The sequence below is a fragment of the Elaeis guineensis genome, chromosome 9 (genome assembly GCF_000442705.2).
Source record: "Elaeis guineensis isolate ETL-2024a chromosome 9, EG11, whole genome shotgun sequence".
Taxonomy (NCBI): Eukaryota; Viridiplantae; Streptophyta; class Magnoliopsida; order Arecales; family Arecaceae; genus Elaeis; species Elaeis guineensis.
The window spans coordinates 47,821,458-47,828,108 of NC_026001.2; the positions used below are offsets into that span (position 1 = coordinate 47,821,458).

General features: G+C 35.3%; 1 non-coding gene across 1 annotated transcript; it reads right to left on the bottom strand.

Annotated features, from left to right (window-relative positions):
- Window positions 1-6,342: 6,342 nt before the first annotated feature.
- On the bottom strand, window positions 6,343-6,448 carry LOC140851882 (small nucleolar RNA R71). Its single transcript, XR_012134639.1, has one exon. It is a non-coding gene; the product is annotated as a small nucleolar RNA R71 (small nucleolar RNA).
- Window positions 6,449-6,651: the final 203 nt, after the last annotated feature.

Below are 6,651 nucleotides of genomic sequence, written 5' to 3' on the forward strand. Positions count from 1 at the left end.
ATGCCCCAAACTTTGAATTTCAATAGTAGTACTAGAGCCATGGGTTTCATATTGCTGAAATTGTTATACATATTTTTAAAAAAAAATTAAAATTTGATTTTTTCTTGATACATGAGATATATAAATAAATTTTAAAATCTAAAATTAAATTTTAAATTTAATTTTAGAATATATATTTGATATATGAAAGTATGTATAGATCTGAATTTTGATCTAGAAAGAGTTTTAGTTTATGTACATATGATACATAGATGCATGCATGAAATCTGAAATTTTATATGATCTAAATTTTGATTCATATATGTGATATATAATTACATATTTAGATTATAAATTTACTTTTAATATGATTTATGATTAGTATATGAGATATATGATATCATGTAGTAGATCTGAATTTATTGAGATCTGAATTTTACATGCATATATGTGATATATGTTTGTATGTTGAATCTGAAAATTATTTTCATGATTTAAAACTTACCTTCATACAAAGAATTTAGATCTAAAATTTAATTTTAGGATCTGAAATTTGTGTTTGTGCATGAGAGTTTTTGTTATAGAAAAATCAAAAATTAGACATGTAATAGGATTGCATCTAAGATTTTTGATTTGAGTCATATAGATCTTATTCGATTAAGTAATTGATCAAATCAAATCAAGTGTTGATTAGGCTCAGATCAATTAAGTTATATGATCATGCAATTATTGTTGATCAAATCATTTGAGTCCTATGTGTAGAATCGATTAACCTAAGGGTCTAATTTGGCTCGACAGTTTGAGCCTGATTCGCTAGAGTTAATCTGTTTGTACCAATTGACCTATTGGTGTCTAAAGCAAGTTAATGAGATGTGGTTATTTAATTGATTCTATTCGCTTACTTGACTAATTTATTTATGTCTAAAAAAAGTAATGGGGGGACCCCCACTGATTTCCACTTACTTGGCCAATCTGGAAGATTGGGTCCTAAATTGGGTTACTTAGCAGTTTGGTTTAGTCCATGTCAATTAGATCGGTCATATGATGACTGATTAGATGAGATCTTAACCTAAATCTCCCATAAATATTAAGCCCATAGGTCTTCCACTGTTGTAGATGTGCAGGTGTGCTACCGGCATTGATTGTTCTTGACTGATCATAGTAGTTCAGTTGCATCGAAAACACGCAACCACTCTATTAGCAAAGAGTTGCTCTAGGGTAAGGATGGAGTTGGGCCCAATAACTATTAGGTGAAGGACCCAATGATGGCCTTGCACCTACTTGTGAACGGTGGGTCGGACTTAACTAAAAAGTATGGGCAATCACTGTTAGGTGAGCCATATGACTTAGAGACTAAGTCACTGCAATATACTTAGAGAAGCATCTAGACAAAGAGTTACCTATGCATCAGTGTGCATATTACCAATAATTATTAGGTGAGGTGCATGTCATCAGTGGGACCGCAACACCCACTAGAAATTTTTTGTCGCATTAGGATTTCTGTTTTCTTCTCGGAGAGTGGAGGGATCCGATAAATTAGTGAGAGTTATTGTTTGCATCTTAAAGTCCCAAGAAGTAAATATAAATATTAAGTATAAAAGTCTAACTTGAATCTCTACTCTCACAGTTAAATAATGTAAGCCTCAAATCCTCTAGTCCGCATCCTTGAAACCAATCGTTTGACTGGTACAAATTACAAAGACTAACTCAAAAATCTCAGGATTGTCCTGACTTTTAAAAAACTAGGTCGTGTACTCGATCAGGAACCCATAGTGCTACCAAACCATCCTACTACTGAGCAAAGGGTTGCTTTTGGGATGTGAACGGATGAAAACAGTCGAATTAAGTGTTACGTGCTGATGTCTATGTCAAATGAGTTGCAAAGCTAGCATGAGCATATGCCTACTGCTAGGGCTATGATCACTCACTTGCAAGAGTTGTATAGTGAGCAGAGCCGTACTGCATGCTTCGAGGTGTCGAAAAGACTCTTCAATCTGAAGATGCACGAAGGGCAGTCAGTCCATGAGCACTGTATGATAGTGATAAAAGATATTGAGGAGCTTGAAAAGGTCGGGCTAAAAATATAAAAGAAATTACAAATGGATTTGATCATTCAATCCCTAACAAGTTCATATAGTCAATTTATTATAAATTTTCATATGAACAAGCTCGATTGCACTATACCCGAACTGGTCAATATGTTGGTCACTACAGAGGAAACCTTAAAGAGTTCAAGGGGCACTGTTCTCACTGTGGAGTGGACTTTTTTCAAGAGAAAGTCTATTACAAAGAAGAAGGCAAAATCCACTAAGAAGTAGAAAAAGGAGAATAGGCCAAAGAAGGAAGTTCCTAGCAAGGCCGAAGCAAAGAAAAAGTATTTCCACTATTATGTTGAAGGCCATTGGAGGAGGAACTGTTCAAAATACCTGGAGAGCCTAAAGATCAAAAAGGATGATAAACATTTCGAAGGTATGCTCGTAATTGAATCTAACCTTACAGTTTCTTCTACTTCTAGTTGGGTATTAGACTCTGGCTCGAGTGCTCATATATGTACCTCAATGCAGGATCTGATAGAAAGAAGAAAGTTGAAGAAAGGTGACATGATCTTTCGGATCGACAATAGAGCAAAGATTGCTGCAGAGGCCGTTGGTACTTACCCTCTTCGATGACTGTCTGGTATTAAAATAGATTTTAAGGACTATTATTATGTTCCTGTAGCTAGTCAGAATTTGATTTCTGTATCTGTGCTAGCACAGGAAGGTTTTGAAATTTATTTCAAGAAAGATTTTTGTTCCATTTATTTATGAAATAAATTAATTGCACGAGATCATTTAATTGACAGTCTTTATCACTTGCATGTTGATGCGAATGTGAACTTAAACAAGCAAATAGTAAGTACCATAGGCCAAAAGAGATCCAGAGATAAAATTAACCAGAAGTACTTATGGCACCATAGACTAAGCCATATTGGAGAGGACAAGATAAATAGACTGAAAAAGGATGGGATCTTTGGTTCTCTTTACCCAGAGTCGTATCCAGCCTGTGAATCTTGTCTTTGAGAAAAAATGGCCAAGTTATCCTTTGTGGGACATAAGGAGAGGACCACTGAATTACTCACTCTGGTACACATCGATGTGTGTGGGCCATTTGATGTGCAGGTCAGAGATGGTTATACCTACTTCATTACCTTTACTGATGATCTATTTAGGCACAGGTATATGTATTTGATGACACACAAGTCTGAGGTCTTTGAAAGGTTCAAGGAGTTCAGACATGAAGTAGAAAAATAAATTGGCAAACCCGTTAAGGTTCTTTGATCTGATTGAGGAGGTGAATACATTAATCGAGAATTTTTTAGATATCTTAAGGGCAACGGCATGGTCTCTCAATGGATGCCTCTTGGAATACCTCAACTCAACGGGATATCCAAAAAGAAGAACAGGACCCTATTGGATATCGTCAGGTCCATGATGAGCTTTACTGATCTACCCTTATATCTTTGGGGACATGCCTTGTTAACCGCAATTTACCTATTGAATAGGGTTCTATCAAAGTCCATTCCTACCACATCATATGAGATATGGTTCAGTAAGAAGTCGAGTGTAGATTATCTTAAAATTTGGGGATATCCGACCTATGTCAAGAGATCGATGGTGGATAAATTAGAGGATAGATCTATTATAGCTCGCTTTATAGGGCATCCAAAAGAATCCATTGGATACTACTTCTACTTTCCACAAGACCACAATGTGATTGTGAGTCAAAATGCTATATTTTTAAAAAAATAGTTTATCTAGGATGGTGGTAGTGGGAGGTTAGTTGAGCTCGAAGAGAAGGTCTCTGAAGAGTAAAGAGCTATAGATCCTCAGAAATCCGTTATCCATGAGCCAATAGTAGATGTTCCTCAACCACTGATAAACACTTAATTTAAGTCATTTAAAGTAAAAAATCATATTTAATTTATTTTATTTATTAAGAATTTGATGCTTCTTTTTATGTTTTACAGGAAAGATGATCGTCAATACAAAGAGTCTGATTTGCAGATCAAAAAGACTCAATTTGAAGAAAATTAGACTTAAAATAAAATTTAAATAAAAGAAGGATGCATATGGTATTATAGAAAATGAAGATACTATGCAAGGAATCCAAAAAGGATATAAGCGTCATTGTAAAGAAACAAAAGTTTCTTTTTGAAATAAAAAAGAAAAAGGAGTGTTCACGTATGGTTCACGCGGCATGGACGTGGGCGCGGATGCGAGCGCGGGTGGACGCGGGCGTGGGCATGAGGTGGGCGTGAGCGCGGGCGCGAGGCGGGCGCGCGAGGTTCGTGGGGACAGACGAACAGATGGAAGGAAAAAATATATATATTTGGAAATACTTTAAGAAGAAAAATTTATATTTTCTTTATCTGCTTGTAATCTTTCCATCCCATCCATCCATTTTTTAGTCCTTAGTATTTTTTTTAGTCCCACATCGGAAAACCATGTAAAACTCCTCCCTCCTAACACCTATAAAAAGACTTTTGTACTCCCATTGGAGGGGGAGCCCAGAAATTCTTCTAGAGCCTTGCGTAAAAGAATAGAAAGGGACTACTCCATGAGCAGCTAGACTAGCAGTCTCGGGAGTGGAGAAGAAATTTTGTAACGACACAGAGATGGTTTATTGTTCTAAACTTTCTTGTATTTCTTTATATGCAATAAAGATTATGCTTTTTATTTAAATCGTCATGAGTTCTTTATTTGCTATCTTTCATATGCTTTTATTTATGCTTTCTTGTTAGATTAATATTAAGAATAACTTTTACTTTCTGGAGATGCGCCGTGATCTATGGGTATGGGGTGCGCCGAGGAAAGATAGGTATTTTTCTTAAGATTAATCGCATCTATTTAATTAAAAAAAAGAGATACAACTTTGCTAGTGCAAAATTAATTCAAAACTCTCGAGCTCTTTATTTTCTAATTACATCAATTTTAAAATAATTTATTTTTTAAATCAAAACAACACTTCTTTCTTTTATTTTGTAATCTCAACTTAGTCCAAGGTCCCTGAGGATACGATCTCGACTCATCCTACCTACGTAGTGAGTAGAGTTATTTTTTGGTGCTATCAACGACTACGCATCAAATTTTGGCACCGTTGTCGGGAACCTTGGCACGGTTGAATTAAAAAAAAAAAATCATTGACATTTCATAACACTTAACTAAAATAGTGCAACCCCAAATATAAAAATTTTTAACTTGATTGGACACCTTGTTTCTTTGCATTGCATCTCCATAATTAACTTTAAGGGTGCAACCCATTAATCAGATAAGGTGGAGATTTGATCACCCTTCTTAGCCCAAAAATCATAACCATCATTCTGCATTAAACCAAGCCTTAATTTTAAAATCAACTAGACGTCAGCCTTAGAAATTTCGAGCTCAATAGGATAAGAAAGCTCTAGAGTTAAACCGAGTGCGGATTGGTTAATTACTCGGTGTCTAAGGCAAGTGGTTAAAAAAAGTGGTTTTCAATTGGTTCCGTTGACTGACCTGGCTAACTCAGTTGGTGTCTAAGAAATGCAACGAGCAGGAAACCTCCCACATCTTACTCTTACCTGGCCAAGTCAGTTAGTCAGTCTTGAGCTTGGAGTGCTCAAAGGCGGTCTTGAAGTTAGGAGCTGTCTAGATCTAAGTTAACCTAAGGATGGAGAGTCCATGCTTGTTTAAGTTGATTGCAATTAACATCTAAACATTAACTAATTTCTCTCTTTTCATAGATTTAAAATTCTTAGGTTCTTCTCTTTAGATTTTCTTCACTCTTTTCTCACTTTATTATAAATATATATATATATATATATTATAAAAACTAAAATTTTTTGTGTTTGCTCTAAAGTATAATTGTAAGGTGTATGCTTGGCCATAGATTGTTACAATCAGAAATCCAACCTTTTGATCAGAAATAGAAAGAACCTTTAGAGCCAACAGACGTAAAAATATGGACCGAAATCAGGAGAATGATCCACCCAGGCAATTGAAGGAGTACTTTACTCCTTTCACATATACCTACTCTCCTTGTATTCAAGTGCCCCCTGTGGAGGCCACTCAATATAAAATTAAGTCCAGTATAATCCAAATGTTACCTTCATTTTATGGACTTAGTAATGAGGACCCTTATAAACATCTTGAAGAATTTTTTGAGATATGCTCAACTGTCAAAATTTACAACTTCTCCGATGATGCTCTTAGGTTAAAATTATTCTCTTTCTCACTTAAGGACAAAGCCAAATACTAGCTACATACTTTGGATTCCATGACTATATCAATCTGGGACCAGCTGTAAGGAGAGTTTCTCAAGAAATATTTTTTCATAGGAAAAACTAATCAAATAAGGAAGGCCATAACTAGTTTTTCCCAATTAGATGGAGAAATATTTTATGAAACATGGGAGAGATTAAAGGACCTTATTAGAAAATATCTCCACCATGCTGTACCCAAGTGGCAGTTAATCCAATATTTTTATGATGGGCTATCTGAAAGACATCGACAAATGGTCGATGCATCATGCGATGGGACATTCATGTTGAAAAGTGAGGATGAGGCATGGCAACTGTTTGAAATTTTAAGTGAAAATTTATTACATCATATGTCTGCCTCTATTAGAGATAAACCCATGTTAAACCCAAAGAGAGGT